At 45.6% G+C, this 17,400-nt stretch overlaps 1 protein-coding gene across 3 annotated transcripts in view; it reads left to right on the top strand.

Moving 5' to 3' along the window:
• NRG2 (neuregulin 2) overlaps positions 1-17,400 on the top strand; it is a 134,853-nt gene that overhangs the window by 9,920 nt on the left and 107,533 nt on the right. The window lies entirely within an intron of this gene.

Raw genomic sequence — 17,400 nt, forward strand, 5'->3', positions numbered from 1 at the left:
TAGCTGCTATATAACAAAACAAATAAGTTCTTCAACATTGCAGATAATAATTGATGCAGTCTCCAGGATTGCATCTCATTTCCTTCTTCTTCTGATCACATTGGATAATTGTTCATGAATGGCAGACATTAATCCCCAAGTTATGTTTGTACATCTATGCAGTCCATTTTCTTCACTTGCCTGTTGCAGGAGTGAAGATCTTCAGTGGTTCTGTCTGGTTATGGTGATGGTTGCCTTGCAGTCACAAAAATGGGGTGACTACTTTTGCACTGTTGCCTGTAACTGCTCTTGGTTCCAAAACGAGTGAAAGCCATGGCTGCAGCAACTGAAGTCTGGGAAACAGAACTGGAGTTTCAGGGAGGTTTGGCACAAGTAGGCAAGCCCCCCCTTCTATTTTGGCAAAAGCAAACTCGAAAACCTGAATGCCAGTTCACCTTAGTATGCGATTCTTGTCCTTTGGCAGCTGAATCAGCAGTATTGATGCCCGTGGTTTTTTTTGTTTGTTTTTTTGCTGTAAATTCATTGCTATACCGAAAGGAGCTGACTATGACTTGCTAAAAGATAGGGCATGCGGGGGGGGGGGCATGGCAAAGAAGTGGATCTGGTTTGAACAATCTCCTCCTCCTGTCACTATGCAGACTTTAAAATGTAGTACATTATATTGAAAAGGGATGCAGGTGGCGCTGTGGGTTAAACAACAGAGCCTAGGACTTGCCGATCAGAAGGTCGGCGGTTCGAATCCCTGCGATGGGGTGAGCTCCTCTTGTTCGGTCCCTGCTCCTGCCAACCTAGCAGTTCAAAAGCACAAAGTGCAAGTAGATAAATAGGTACCACTCTGGCGGGAAGGTCAACGGTGTTTCCGTGCGCTGCTCTGGTTTCGCCAGAAGCGGCTTAGTCATGCTGGCCACATGACCTGGAAAAACTGTCTGTGGACAAACGCCAGCTCCCTCGGCCGGTAAAGCGAGATGAGCGCCGCAACCCTCGAGTCGTCCATGACTGGACTTAATGGTCAGGGGTCCCTTTACCCTTTACATTATATTGATACTGTCCTGCATCAACTTCTTGCCTTTCTGTGGAGATGATGGAAGTGTGACTTTCTGTATCTTGCTTTAATTTTGGAATCAGAGCAGTGCCATTAATAGATTAAGTAGTGGCATTACAGGCCCTCTTATATTCCTTCTTGACTAGGAGGAGCTAACAGCAAACATGTTGAGGACCAGGCTGGATCTGGAAGGTTCTTCCCTGAGGAGCTGCTGTTCTGCATTTTGTCATGTGGAGCAGTGCTTAGCAGTTCTTCACAGAAGGTTCTTGACTGTGGGACTGTGCCTATGTCATTCACCACATGGGACCAAGGTCAGCAGTCTTTGACAATGGAGGAATCTGGAAGTCCTTTTGCTGTGGTGGTCTGTTTTGTCATGGAGCTAAAATACAAAATAATTAATTAGTTAAATTTGACGTCATTTCCCTGGGGTACAACCATGGGCAATCATAAGTGATATTCGCTGATGTTTTTGACTTGGTTGTCAGTGTCACTTTGATTTAAATACGCTGTCCACAGTTTTCCTATCAGGACATATTCTCAGGATATTCAGACACCCATCTTTGACACCCAGGCAAATGAGGATCATGTCTAGAAGGCTGTGGAGGTGTAGCCAGGTTTAGAGTCGCAGGCGGAACGCCACTTGTTAAGCCACACACATCTTAAGCCACTGACAGGAACTATCAAGAGAGACAAAGGGAAATAAAAACGCGGAAGAAATATAAGCTGACTCCTGCTCAAGCTGCACATTACAATCAGTTGTAGGATCCTTCCTCCACCCCATATTATTTATTCACTTGTATTTATTTAATGCATTTATACCTATTTTGCAGGGAATTCTGCCCTTGGTGAGGAGGCCCATAGAAAATGTTTAAAACATAAAAACACAATAGCAAAAAATAAATAATAAAATACAATTCCATAATTAAAAGCCATCACCACAGGCTAGTATAATAGTATACAATGCAACTCAAAATATGAAAGCTTGAGGCAATTTCTTTTTCATGCACAGAAAATGGATTCAACATGGTCCAGCGCAATGCAGAACAAACTTTACAGTATGTGATGGACGTAAGAAGAACGTTCAGTTCAGTGTTGCATCTAGCTGGGCCTTCGTGTTTGTGCTCAATCTTGAGTCGGTTGGTTCTTCCCACTCACAGGACCTGCATTCTGTTCCTCTAATGTGCAGAGCTGCTCTGGCAAGTTTTGCTTCTGGTGAAGAGACAGGCTGGCATTTCACACAGCAATTGGTACCATGGAGAACCTTCTCTGTACAGTTTCAATTTTCCTATCAGCTACATGTCTCTTTTTCTTCTCCTTTCTCCACTTTTCATTTCTTTAGTCCCCTGTTATCTACTTTGCATTTCCTTATGTCAGTCTTTGTGTGTTTATTTTCCCCCTGTCAAATCACATACTGATTGGCAGTGGCCTTTTGTTTTAAGAGTGCCTGAAAACAACCTCAGGGATCAAACAGCCCTTGTGTCCCAGTTTGATCACTGAGACCATTCGCAGGAGCATCACTGGTGGTTCCCTGAGTTGGCCAGGCTCATTTGACAGCAACAAGAAACCAAGCCTGTGGTGTCATCAGCCCAGTCCTGTGCAATCCTCTGCCAAGAGAGATTCAGCAGGCGCCTTCTGTGCCAACTTTTAAACACCTGCTGGAAACATTTCTACTCTGCCAGGCCTAGACAGGCAATTAAGAGTACATCCTTCCACAATGGTTCATTGATGTCTGTATTTAACTTTTTCAATGGGTTTTAGTGTATGGTTTTATTTTATTGCTGTAAACTGCTTTGATTTTTTTTTTAAAAAGATGCAGTGGTATACAATTTAAATAGATAAATAAATAAATAAATAAATAAATAAATAAGGCAGCAAGCTTAATGCACATGGCTGCTGATGTTGCTGTGCTGGCAAGGGTCGCAGTGCCACAGATTGGGGGGCACACTGTGGGAACGGGCTTTGCTAGCTGCCAGTTCCATGACCCAGCTTGACCCTGGTTCCAGTTTCCACCCTACTGTTCATTCCAGCTGGATACCCTCCCAGCACTGACCCACATGGAAAAGAAAGGAGCTTGTGGAACGGATGTGCCTGAACTAAAGGAATGAGGGGGCATGTGAGTTGGGATGGTGGAAGGAGCTGGGCCTTTGCACCCAGGCTGAGCCCTAACACTGGATGTTAAGATGCCACGTGTAGAAGGGAGAGAACTCTGAAGTGACAGGGAAGTGATACTGAGACGGTACCTCAGCTGTGCTAAATGTTGTCATGGCAACCTGTGCCATGGAGGGCGGAGGCTTACATGATAGCAGCTTTTTCAGTACAGAAGCCTTGTCTGGGTTGTCACACTGTTCCATTTCTCCAACCAGAACTCAACTTCTTAAAAGTTTGTAGAACAATGGATTACAGTCCATTCTTAGAGCACTCCTTACAATACACTGGTACCTCCAGTTACAAACTTAATTCGTTCTGGAGGTCCATTCTCAACCTGAAACCGCTCATAACATGAGGCGCATTTTGCTAATGGTGCCTCCTGTTGCTGCTGCGCTGCTGGCGCACGACTTCCATTTGCATCCTGGGGCAAAGGCTGCAACTGGGAGCATCTACTTCTGGGTTAGCAGAGCTTGTAACCCGCATCATTCACAAGGGGGACGGTACGTAACATGAGGTTCCATTGTACTGAAGACTGTTTCAGATGTTAAGGTCAGCAGAGGCGGCCTTCTCAGTAGTTCCTATGAAGTTTGGGGTGGCAGCAGCCTAGGAGAGGACATTCTGTGTGGCAGTCCCCAAGTTGTGGAAGTTTTTCTCACTTCCACAACTTGGGGGAAGGCGCCCTTACTGTGCAGCTTTTGTAATATGCTGAAGACTTACCTCTTTGGAATAGTTTTGATACCTGAGAGATATATTTTCAGGGCCCACCCTATTCCTGTTTCTAATGTTCAATTCTGCTGGTGTAGAGTGGGCACAGAATTTCAACACCTGGAACTGCCTCAATATAGCTGCCCACCTCCTTTGCTCGGCTCTGTTGAAAACAGCTTCTCCATGCAAATTAGGAAGTGACCTCTTCAGACAACAGAATGACTCTTCTTTTCTTATCTCTGCAACTGCAATCTCCTGGGTGATGTGAACACCATTAGGCAGTAAATGCGCATGTGTACTCCATCTGTTTCCCTCCCTCCCACCACCATTGTGTGGCCCCGGGTGCTGGCAACCCATGCTATGCCACTGCCTGGGACTGCTGGTGAAAGGAAGGTAATACAAATACAGGCAACAGCCATAACCTCCTTCTTCCTCTTCCTCCTCTTATTGAAGATCACGGAACCATGGAATTGTAGAGTTGGAAGGGACCTCGAGAGTCATCTAGTCCAACCCCCTGCAGCACAAGAATCTCAACTAAAGTATCAATGACAGATGGCCATCCAACCACTGCTTAAAAACCAAAGAAGGCGAATCCACCACCTTCCGAGGGCAGTAGTAAATTTGAGTACTATAGTGCCGTGTGCAAGCCCAAAATTTGTCGCGCCCCTCCAGCCCTCATGTTGCCTTCTCAAATACAGGTAAGGAGGCACCCAGCTTTGGTAAGGAAGTGTAAGGGCTCTGGCAGGGTCCTAAAGCCCTCCACTTCCTTCCCAAAGCTGGGAAAGTGCTAACTAGGCTTTGGGAAGAATGAAGGAGGACTCTAGGACCCTGTCAGAGCCCTCACACCTCCTTCCTTGCGCCTTGCTTACCGGGCCCTCTCAGCACCCAATACATGCACACTGTTCACACAGCCCTAAATCTGTCCCTCCTGAGGGAGACAGTTCCACTGTTGAAAAGCTCTGACTGTCAGGAAGTTCTTCCTGGTGTTTAGTCAGAACCTCTTCTTGTAACATGGACCCACTGGCTCCAGCCCTACCTTCCAGAGCAGGAGAAAACAAGCTTGCGCCATCTTCCATGTGACAGCCCTTAAGGTATTTGTAGATGACTATCATATCTCCTCTTTTCCAGGCTAAACATACACAGCTCCTTCAAGCAGTCCCCATAAGGCTTGGTTTCCAGACCCTTAAGCATCTTGGTTGCCCTCCTCTGCACATGTTCCAGCTTGTCAACATCCTTCTTAAATTGTGGTGCCCAAAACTGGACACAGTATTCCAGGTGTGGTCTGACCAAGGCAGAATAGAGTGGGACTATTACTTAACTTGATCTGGACACTGTACTTCCGTTGATGCAGCCTAGAATAGCATTAGCTTTTTTTGTTGTTGTTACAAGTATGGCAGCTTAGCTTCTAATTTCCTTAGAGAACTGCTAGTTCAGGCCGAGCTGTTTTATTCAGGAGGAACCCAGAATAAAGGCTTCAGAAACATTCTGAAGTAAATAACTAATACAGAACGCTAAGAGTAACCAGTAGCTACAAACTGAGGGAGGTGAAAAAATCCCCTGGTTGTTTTCCTGGGGACCTTGTTCTCCCATTCTCAATTGTCTGCTCCTCCTTTTGCTTCCATGATGTAGCTGTCAAAAACCCAAGCAGTCTTGGGTACTGTACTCAATGGAAGGTTGTCTGGGTAACACGGCTCATTCTCCTCCATTCCCCAGAAAAAAAGGAAATATGACTGAATGGTACACACTCTGTGCCTAGAGGAAGTGCAAATTGTTTTTGTTGCACACTTTCAGATCATACATGTGTGCAAGTCCATTTCACAGGTAAGGAACGGAGGGGAGGTTAGTTTCCTGCTGATGGAATATTTCAGCTGAAGTTTCTCTTTGGACACCCCAAGGTTATTGGCTCCCCAGTGAATAGGAAAGGCCCTCTTCCCACACCAGCACTGTCACACAGCACTGAAGTTTCCCTTATTCAGGTTATGGCTTCTCTTTATCTTTCCGTTGTACACATGTGATGTTATGGTTCCCACATCCTGTGTTTTCTACCCTGAGATTCCTGAATAGGTGGGAATGTACACAACATGTCCCCCATTTTGTAGACTGAATACATGCCTGCTCTTTGAGGGCAAAACATGCAACATGAAAATAGCCTTCTGGAGCAGCTTTATTGTGTAACATGCCCAGAGCAAGAACCAAACCAAGGCTTCCCCCCCCTGCAGCCCATTTGTGTTCAGTGACCTGGCTGCATGACAGACATGCCACCTCCTTAGCCCTGGCTTTAGTGCCTTACGTAGGAGAGTTCTTCTAATATGTTCCTTCCTGGCAGATTGTTGGGCCACCTCCAGTGTGGGTCTGATGATTCTGCAGCCGCTCTTTCAGATTTGGCATGCGCTTTCCATCCTGCTCCTAATATGAAGGGATGAAGTGACAGCTCTGAGGCCCACCTGTCAGGGTCTGCAAGGGCCCACCTGGTCCTGCGTTTACCAGCAGGGCAAGGGAAAGAGCCTTTGCCCTTCGGCACTGATGTCCAGCCTAGGCTGGCAGGCCCCAGCCCTTGCTGCTTCCATTCCTCCCTGCTTTCATAGATCTCTCCTTGTGCTAGGTAAAAAATAAGCTATTGAAGGAACTTGGCATGGGATGGTTGGAGTGGTATTCAGAGGACAAGGAGTTGCTCGGACAAGGTATTAAAAAGCAACACCTGACAATCAAATTGCTTTGCTGTACGGAGCAATCTGCTCAACGTTCTTTTGATTTTTTAGGTAAAGGGGGCAACTGAGCTAGGCCATTCGTGCCTTCTGGCTCAATTCCTGCCTCAGAGCAGGCATGAGTATTGTTCTATTTCTGCAGGATTTTGCTGGGCTAACCACGGAAAAATAAAGCACACTTTAGAGAACTCTGCTCTGGCAACTTTCAGGTTTGTCTATAGTGATACATCATATTGGGATGGGGGCATACCCTCCAAGTGTCCTGATTTTCCAGGGACAGTCCTAGAATTACAAAAGCCACCCCAGTTTCTGATTTAATCCCGGAATCTCCTGGTTTTCCCTTTTCCTCCCCTCCCCATCTCGATTGAAAGTGGTGGAGAGATGAGACACTCCAGCTCCTGTCCTTTTTGGAAACGGGAGACTTTGCTGTGTGTAGGTGCAAAAACTGAGTCCTGTTTATACACAAATAAAATACCTGTACCAAATGAAGGAAATGGTGAAACTGCCATACAAAGCCTTTCCTGTAATTTCGAAGGAAAATGTAACCAATTCACTTTAAATTCATCAGCAGCCAGCCATTTTTAAGGAAATGTGTGGAGTGTTTATTTCTTTATTGTAACTGGAGCCTTACACTACAAGCCTTTACCTATCTACTCAGAAGTAAGTCCCACTGTATTCAATGGAGCTTACTCCCAGGTAACTGGGTAAAGACTGTGCAGCCTTACACTGTAATCCTAAGCATTTTTACGCAGAACTAAGTCCTACTGAGTTCAATAGGATTAACTCTCTGGTATGTTCCTGATCATTCATATCGTTATCCCGTCTTTTTCCCTGACAGGCACTCAAGGCAGCTTACAGGTAAAATTTTATTTCATTCCATCGATCTGTTGATAGTGTTGTACATGATCCCTCCCCTCACACATTTTTCCTTTACAACAAGCCTGTGAGGTAGGTTAGGCAGGCAGGTGGCAATTGGCTCAAGGTGAGCGATGTATGTGGGTACATGATGTCTATGTGCGTGGCAGATCAAACGTGGGAGAAGCTTCCTGATGTAGAATAGAATGTCCCTATTTTCATCACCTATTTTCATCACACGGGTGATGTCCTCAGCGCCTAGGACTTGCCGATCACATGGTTGGCGGTTCGAATCCCCGTGGCGGGGTGAGCTCCCGTTGTTCGGTCACAGCGCCTGCCAACCTAGCAGTTCGAAAGCACCCTTAAGTGCAAGTAGATAAATAGGTACCGCTTACCAGCGGGAAGGTAAACGGCGTTTCCGTGTGCTGCGCTGGCTCGCTGGATGCAGCTTGTCACGCTGGCCACGTGACCCGGAAGTGTCTTCGGACAGCGCTAGCCCCCGGCCTATAGAGTGAGATGAGCGCACAACCCTAGAGTCTGGCAAGACGGGCCCGTACCTTTACCTTTATTTTCATGAGAGAAACGTTGGCGGGTACGGGTTGGGGACAAGGGTGTCTTGCCTTTTCGAAACTGCATTGGTGGTTATGAAATACTCTCCACAGAAAGCCTTGCCTGGTGCCTCACTTGATGTAGTTTTGTTGTCATGCCAAAGCCTTTTTATTCTCCCAGGCCTTTTAATTGTGAACTTCAATTTCTTCTTATTATAGGATTTTATATCCTGCTCTGCCATCTACTGGTTTAACCTTTTATTGTTGTTGTTTTACATTTTCAACAGTGGTATTATTACATCTTTATCTGCATTGTAAAACTTCCGTGGGAGCTTTTTTTTTTTAAGGCAGTCTATAAGCAGCTTATATAAATATATTTCTAAATAAAATGCTCTGAAGTGGCTTGTCATCGTAAAAATAATACTTGAATTATAACACAACAAAATGGCTCTTCTGATTACGTATCAGCACTAGGTGGCAGTGTTGCGCTCACCCATTTTGACAAAGCTGGTTATCCTCCAACAAGTGTCCGCAGGGCGAACCCACTGGCTCTCCCATCTGCTCTCTCTGAAATAAATCGGAACAGGTTTGCCACACTGCAGAGTTTCTGTGTCTTCCCCCTCCTTTTTTGAAGTGCCCCAGTTCACTTACAACATGAAGATACCATCAGTCAACAGCTATTTTAATTAAACTGTCTTCAGTTGGTTCTTTAGTTAGCCCAGTCCTATAATTAAAGGGAATTTAATAAACACTACAAAGCCTATTTAATTTTTCTGTCTCTGAAACTAAAGCTGAACTTTCCCGACCTGCGATGAGCTGAGAAGCTGGCATCCCCCATTCCCACGCCTTGTTGCTTCTGCCGCCCTCCCCCCCCCAACCGCTGCCTCATGGCGCTCAGGTGGAAGTAGAGAAGCCTGTTGTTTTCCTCTTGCCCAGGGCTGTGGCTCTGGATGGCAGAAGTCAGGCGCAAGGCAAGGAGGGAGCGCAATGTTTTTCATTGCAGACATCCTCTTTACTCAGCCTGGCCCTGAGGGGTGCTTGCACTGAAACTTTCCCAGATTATCATGCCAGCCCAGATAGCCTCCCTTGTTGTGGCTGGGCTGCTTCTCTAGAAGGAAGGCCACATTTTCCAAGCACTGGATATGCTGAGGGGAGCTGTGACTCTGTTCACAGATAGGGCATCCATTGCTACCTGTAGATCAGGGGTCCCCAAACTAAGGCCCGTGGGCCAAATAAGGCCCGAGGGACTCGTTTATCCAGCCCGCGGTGACCCCCGCTGCGCGGCTGCCCACTTCCGAGTTGGAGGAGCACCGGAAATAGCTTATGCACATGCATTATTTAGGGGCACAGAGTCTTGGGGGTGTTGCTGAGGGTGCAACAAGTATACTTTAGAACGGAGCATGAGAGGAGCGGGGGGCAATGTTGGTGTCGCACAGGGGGCTGCTGAAGTCTGAGATGCCAACATCTGTCACTTCAGTGGTTCCTTATTAGCACATATGTAGCTGCTTCTCGTGTCATAACATACATGCAGCCTCAAACCAATGGATCAGTTCAAGTTCTGTGGTTCTATTAAAAATAGTCTCCTCAACTTTTTAAAAAAGACCCCTCTGTATCAGTGTGGTATGACTGATTCGGTGATTCTGTGTTAACACTACTAGAAATAAGAGGGCAGGTCTTCATACTATGCAGACATATGAAATCTTGATAGTTTCAAACCATAGTATCTTGAATAATCATTTTCAGGCTCCTTCTGGTCATCCACTCCCCAACTATGTTATTTTGTTTCCTCATTATTGTTCTTTTACACCTGCACCCAAGCTAGAGGAGGGAGGGGGCTGCCCTTTTTTCTTTTATTTTGGGGGCTGCATTCTTGTTCTGTTTGTTTTCTATGTGTTTTTCTCTTGATATTCAGTAGAGATCTCTCTTTTTTTTAAAAAAAGACCCCTGCAATTACTGAAGAACAGTCCCTCGACTGTTTTGAGGTGTTTTGTTTCTTGGCTGAGTCAGTTGGGCTTCTTCTGGAGTCAGAATGTTGGGATGTCACCAATTTGTACCCACACCAAATAAAAATGAGACGAGACATTTGTCATTGTGCAGACTATGGGCTGTATTCAACCAAATAATTGTACAAGTGGAATGACTTCCACTTAGAACTCCCCACTCGCCTTGTTATTCCTACATCTGCTCCTCAGGGTTGGGAGAAAATCCAGAACCAGTTTTGGGTGGAGTGGAGGGCAGGCGAAGTCCCATTTCACAAAGCAGAAGATATCATCCAGCATGCAGAGTTCAGGCGCCCCACCAACTCCTGTACCCGGCCATGTGGTTTTGTGTCTGCCACATCTGCAGTGCAGCTCAGTTCTCTACAGGGAGTCTACAGTATTTTCAAATCCTCAAGAACGGGAGGCTCCCATTTGTTTCCCCCCTCGCCCGAGAAATGCCAAGTTCCTCTGGCAGTTGGCCAGATTCCCTCCTTAGTGTTTGACATTGCCGGTAGGTCCTGCAAATGATAATTTTTAAAACCCTCAAAGTAGCAGGCTCTGCTGCTTAAGACTGGCTCAGCTCTGTTCTGGAATAACACAACAGTATCCTTAAAAAATAATTAGAAATCTGTAATTCATTAATTGACAGATTCATCTGGTGATTAGTCAATTATTATTTTTGTTACCGAAGTTGCTATGTGTGTGTGTCCATATAGCAATATATATCACGACACTTTATAAAGGTCCCCTAAAATACTGAAATGCTTGCATTTGCATGGATTTCTTCCACTCACTCATTTGGTGTGAACCTGCAAGATTTCTCATTTTCTCAGCCTTCTGATCTTTGGAGAGATTATTGTTTTTTGTTTTTAGTCAGAAACTGGGCACCAGTTCTGTTGGCATTCTGGAAAGCAGGCAGCAATAGTGAATGCCAATAGTGTTCTATTTCTTCCTCCGTTACTTTATTCATTTTTCATCAATGCACAATGCTTACTTTTAACTTCTGTCTCCACTACCTTTTATGTAAATATAAGATATTTTTATGATTTTGTTTTATTTTAAATATGGCATTATTTGCTTAAATTGCACATTGAAATACACCAAACACAGTTTTGCTATGTTTTTGCAGATTGGATGCATCAGATCTCCGAAAACCATCACTAAAATTGTTAAGTAATATATCTTTGTAGACTAAAATTTTATTAACCAATATTTAATCTCCCTGCTTCAGACCAGGAATGAGCAACATTTAGATCTGGGCCTGATTCCCTTCAGGTGGGGGAGCCCAGAGGACAGAAGTAGGGGGGAATTGGGGGGGGAGCCCAAACAGTGATGGAAGAATGTGTGTGAATGTGCAGGATGGGGGGGGGAGCCCTCTGGAAATAGACACCCGCCCCTCTCCAGTGGGGGTGGGAGAGAGAGGAGGGGTGTCAGAGAGAGAGAGGGGAAAGGGGGTGACAGGTACCCACAACTGACTTTGTCTCTGCTCACTGCCAGGATGTGACCCCAACAGAGTATGCTCAAGGGAATGTAGCCCTCAGTGGATTCTACCCCCACACCAAATTTAGACATTTAACATAAGGTTGCCAGATTTTTTCCAAAGAATCCAGGGACACTTTTTTTTGGAAAAGAGAAAAAAAGGTTGTTTTTTTAAAAAAAGTTTTGTTTTTTTTAAATAAGAAGTAATATCCTTCCTCTGGGCCCTGGCCTACTCTCTTGGAGCACTAGCCACCATGGAATAGTCTCGGGTTGGGCCTGGGCTCGGTCACATCCCCTTGCCCTCTCCCACCTCTCCTCCTTAGCGGCGGTGGCAGTGGTGCGGCAAGGTCAGGGTTCCCCTCTTTTTTCTCCTTCCTCTTCCTCTTTCTTCCTTCTCCTTCTCCTCTCCTCCTTCTCCCTGGCCCCAGAGCACCACTGGGCAGTCGGCTGGGTGGCCGGCTACTCTTGCTCCCGGCTCAATTTGGGTTGTGGGGGAGGGGGTCCAGCGGTTCCCCCTCGGCAGTGGCAGTGGCAGTGGCAGTCTCAGCAGCCCGGAGCCAGCCTGGTAGTGCAGTTGGCTCTGGCTGGCTTCAGGAGCTGCTCGCTGCTGTGGCGCCCGCCATTTTGCCTCACCGGAAGTCCCCATATGATGTGTCTTGTGCCATTGAACCAATCATGCAAAATTCATTCCCTACTAGCAAATCTACAACACTTAAAATATAAATCCGGTGACATTAAATGAAATCTGGGGAAATTCCGGGGACGGATTTTGTCTGGGGACAGATTTGTAAATCCGGGGACTGTCCCCAGGAAATGGGGACGTCTGGTAATCATACACGCAACTGCTTTGGATATGTGAGGGCAAGGAGAGCCAGTAGGCCCTTTGGGCTTGACTTTGATCCAGAAAACAGTTCTGTGTAGGAAAGGTCCTGGAACACAGCATTTTCTGTGGCTGCATGTTAGATCTTCATGGCTCAAGATTTCCAAGAGATCTTCTTCAATTCACAGGGCAATCCGCATAGTAATACATAGCTTTCCTTACTGTCTCACCTATAAGTAACAGTCATCCTAGCCTTGGAATTCAGGAAAGTTTCTCTCAGACATGTGCTGAGGTGGCTGGTATCAGACACAGGTTGTAAACTAAATTTGGCAGGGGCCATAAACCTCTTTCTTTTAGGAAGACGAAGAGGCGTCTGGTGTCAGGCTGACACAAACCATTTGACTGGGAACCGATTCCATCCTCCATAGGAAGGTCCTTATAGCTGCATTAAAATACAGAATGGCTGATAACAGGCCCTGTTAATGTTTATTGGCACTTGGTTTTCCTTTGCAACTCTCCCCAGACAGATTTGGGGGTTTCCCCACTGGGTGCCATGAGCCTATCAGCAAGTTCAAGCTTGTATGGAGTGCAAGGTCTTTGCTACCCTTTGGAATGTGAAGCTCTAGTGACACAACTTTAGCTCTGGCCTCCTTCATTCTGCAGACACTTTAATTTTTTTAAAATCAAACCCCCTTTTCTGCTGGAGGGAAGTGTTTCAAATGGAAAGGGCCACTGAAAGAATTTTGCATGTCATACTACTGACTTCAGAATTTTCATTTCCCACTATATATGCATGGTTTGTTGTTATAGAAATTCCCTCTGGCTCAGTTTGACCAGGAAACAGGCAGGAAAAGAAAAAATGGAGGGTAGTTAGAACTGAGACTAAGCCTGTTGACTAAGGGAGGGCAAAGAGCAGGGAAACTGGTTGAGTGCCATTTGCTAACCACCCTGGGACTCTTGGTTCAGTTCCATGCTTCATTTTGGATAGCCACTGCCATAACTGGGAAATCACAAACCCTCAGTGCACCTCAATGTGAGGGTTATGGAGACTTTTCTCTTTGGGGTTGTCAAGGCAAAGCAGAAACACCCATAATCTGCTTGAGGCACATAAATTAATTAAATCTAAATTCAGATGACAGAAATGTAGGTATGGTTGGATCATAGCTTGGTGTCTGAAGACCATCTAGTCTAAGCAACAGGAATAAGAAATGGGACTAAAGGAGCCTTTCAGATTTGGCTTCTAGAACTTCGACATATTGCAATAATGCTTGCATCATTTGCAATAAGGGAACTGCTCTGAAAGCTCTCATGGTGGCTACCAATCAGCATGTTTGATCATTGTGGACTTCTGATGCTCCTTAATGGTTTGGACAAGCAGTCAGCATAGATCTGGAGGGGTCAGTAGAGTATTCTCCTTTCTGCAATGGACAACATTTCCATAAACCAATGGCAATTTGTTTTTGTCATTTATTAAATTGAATCAAAGTGCTGAAGTTATGCAGACCATAGCAAGTGTTTATATTGGACGGCATTCTGCAGGTGCCTGAACCTACGGCTGTCAACTGTACAAGGAATTTTGCTTGAGTAAGAATTAGGATCAGAGCCTTCAAGGTTTTTCATGAACCTCTGACATACCTCTGAACTCTCCTGTTCATTTTTCTCTTCCTTCGCTATAGGCGGGTGTTAGATTGCTCAATAAAGCAAGATGTAACTGCCTTGATGAAAGGAACAGAACTTAGGATTTTAATATTATTCTTCCCTAATCTGTGCACTCAGTAGAAACAAAGCAAACTCAGTTTGGACAAAAATGTGGTGCTAGGTACAATAAGACATGCACATGCTGATTGTTCTTTAATTTGGATTTTCTAAGGAATAATTCTTACATTGGATGGGGAGTTTCCACACCAGTATGGTATACTCCTGGTGGTTCTTGCACAGTGATTTCCTTGGGGTAGCTGCAACATGTCTGTAAGAAGCATTTTCCGTCATATATTTGTGGGGGCTGGTGGCCAGGATGGTGCAGGTGGCCTCAAAGTTGAATGCGCTAGGTCCCCCTTCACAACCTCTAGCCCCAGCTATAGCTGGGAAGGGACACGTCCTTGTCAGAATTCTTTCCCAGTCATTCCAAAGCTGTTTCTCTTACAGTACTCAGTGAAGTGACTCCCCCTTGAAACATTCCCTCACAGCCTGCCATATTGTTTACTTCAGGCAGCTGCTACTGTCTCATAATGACCTATTTCAGAAGTGAGAGAATAAAACCTTCACATTAAGAGGCATTGAGAACCTCTGGTTCAGTTAATCTCTCAAGCATGCCAATTAGCTCAGAAAGGGCAGGGGTTAAGCACATGTGTTTACACAGTATCTCCAAGAATTCTGTCCACATAGTCAAGTTGTACAAAGTGAAATGCATTCATGAAAACTTGATAAAAATGATCCAGAGTACCATCCAGAAGCAATTCACCCTGGAGTCCGAGACAGAATGAGCATAAGCTCATTCTGCGAAATGTCATGCAAACTGCTCATACTGAGTACTGAACTCCTCAGGGGGCAGAATGTAACAAGCCTCCTCGCCATTTGAAGTATTTCGCAGAACAGATATTGTGCAGAAGCAGCAATGGCAAAAACAGAAAAGGACTGCAGGATGGTCTTGCCACACCAACACTCCGGCTGCCTTCCTTGCCGCTGCGTCACTTTCAGCTCCCCAAAGAACCATGGAACTGACCATGGGCATGGCCAGGAATTTTTTTTTAGGGGGGCAGGCTTTTTGTTTGGGGGGGCAGAACCACAGTTTGCTATGTATTTTTATTGATTTTTATTAATTTAGGGGGACAGCTGCCCTTCCCTGCCCGCCCTTGGCTGCACCCATGGAATGGACTGACCGAACTTGAGTATAGGTAAAGGTAAAGGTACCCCTGCCCGTACGGGCCAGTCTTGACAGACTCTGGGGTTGTGCGCCCATCTCACTCAAGAGGCCGGGGGCCAGCGCTGTCCGGAGACACTTCCGGGTCACGTGGCCAGCGTGACAAAGCTGCTCTGGCAAGCCAGAGCCGCACACGGAAACGCCGTTTACCTTCCTGCTAGTAAGCGGTCCCTATTTATCTACTTGCACCCGGGGGTGCTTTCGAACTGCTAGGTTGGCAGGCGAACTTGAGTATGCAGGAGAGCATTTGGGAGTGATCTTGCCAACCACCCTAGAGTTGGCCAGAGCTTCAGCAGAGCCCCCAGCCCTGGCAATGCGGAGCTCCATCAGTCTCCCAACTGAGTGGAAGTCATTTCATGCATCTTTCCATGAAAGGAACTATTTTAATTATTATCCAGATTGAGTCACTGAGGGGCAGGGAGAGGCAGCAATCCCATAGGATTGTTTCTAGCCTTTCCTGGCTTCCACTCATGGACAGTACTCAGACTCTCAGCTTGGTTTTTGCCAAAAGCTTTATTCCAAAATTCACTGCCCAGACATACACCAGGCTGCAGATTGCATAGATCAGGTTCAGATGTACATATAGTGCTCTAAGGTACATGGCTAGGGATTAATGAAGAGCGGCATGGCCACAGCCATTCACATGGTGATTGTCCCAAGCAGCAGGTGCTCCTGAGCATAGACTGGGTCTGCTGCCACCATCACATTCAACACTGTGATGGAGGAAGAGACAACGTGGCCCACTCATTGCCCGATTTGGTCTCAGGTGCCTCCCCAGGGAGTGCATCGCTGACAGGAGGCTGTGCTCAGGCAGCTCTTCCACCACAGTAGGAGCATTCAGTGGCAATGAGGTGGGAGCCCTCCAGAAAAGGCCACTTGGTCCATCCCCAGGTGAGCACCCAGGTGAGTGCCTTCCAGACAAGCAGGCTCCATGTTCTGGCCCCAATCCTCCCCAGCCTCTAACCAGCCCCGCCAAGAAGTCTTCATGACGAACAAACCTTTTATAAAAGAATGGAAATGGTTTATTGAATATTAACAAACAAATTGGAAACAGATAAGAAAATTGGCAGGATTGTTGCAATAACCTGCAGTTTTATAAGAGTATAGTTTTAAAGTAGATGAATGAGTAAGTTAAGTTAATTTGGAATATGCAGAAAATATAAAAAATAAATTTAAGGAACCGCAGAAAGAGGGGGAAGGAAGTTGAGTTTTGAAATGTTAAAATGATTGTAAAATTATTGAAATGTATAAAACTGAAAATCATAAAAAGAAGTCTCTGTGACAAATGTATTTTCTACTTCAATAGTGATCCTGTTCGAGGTGCCAGTATGAAGGGTAGTATACAAATTTAACAAATAAATTAATTTTAAAATGTTACTGGCAGAAGTGCCTAGCCATTGCACAGGTGGCAAACCACCTGGATAGAAAGCAGCCACTTCTAACTGCATCTTTAACACGTGTAGGAATGTCATGGTAAGATCTTTTGGGCATCTTCAAGCTTGCTGAAGGTGTCTCACTGCCTGCCATGGCCTTGAGGAGAAAGCAGGTGCAGACCATGAAATAGTGTTACTGCCAAACGAAGAGGATTCCAGAGCACATAATAACCAGCTCTCAGGGGAAGGGGGAAATGGTGTGGTACAATTTCTCAGTTTATGCTGGAGAACCATCTGCAGCAGCTTCCTAATTTCTGTGGTTTTAAGCTTGTTTGATGTCATAATTGTATGCATTGAAACTGTTTAGTTAAGAGTTGTTAACATGTTGCTCTAGTTTTGAGAGTACAGTGGTACCTCTGGTTACAGACGCTTCAGGTTACAGACTCCGCTATCCCAGAAATAGTACCTTGGGTTAAGAACTTTGCTTCAGGATGAGAACAGAAACTGCACAGCAGTGGGATGCCCCATTAGCTAAAGTGGTGCTTCAGGTTAAGAACAGTTCCAGGTTAAGAACGGACCTCCAGAACGAATTAAGTTCTTAACCTGAGGTACCACTGTACTGAAGCCATTCCAGTTTAAAATCCTCATCAAGTAAAACGTTTACTGAAACAATGATTATTGAGCTAGGATAGCTCAGTCATTAGAGCATGTGAGTTAATCTTAGGGTTGTGGGTTCAAGCCCCACATTGGGCAACGGATTCCTGCGCTGCAGGGGGTTGGACTGGATGGCGCTCTTGGTCCCTCCCAACTCAACAATTCTATGGTT

Source organism: Podarcis raffonei, chromosome 7 (genome assembly GCF_027172205.1).
Source record: "Podarcis raffonei isolate rPodRaf1 chromosome 7, rPodRaf1.pri, whole genome shotgun sequence".
Lineage (NCBI taxonomy): Eukaryota > Metazoa > Chordata > Lepidosauria > Squamata > Lacertidae > Podarcis > Podarcis raffonei.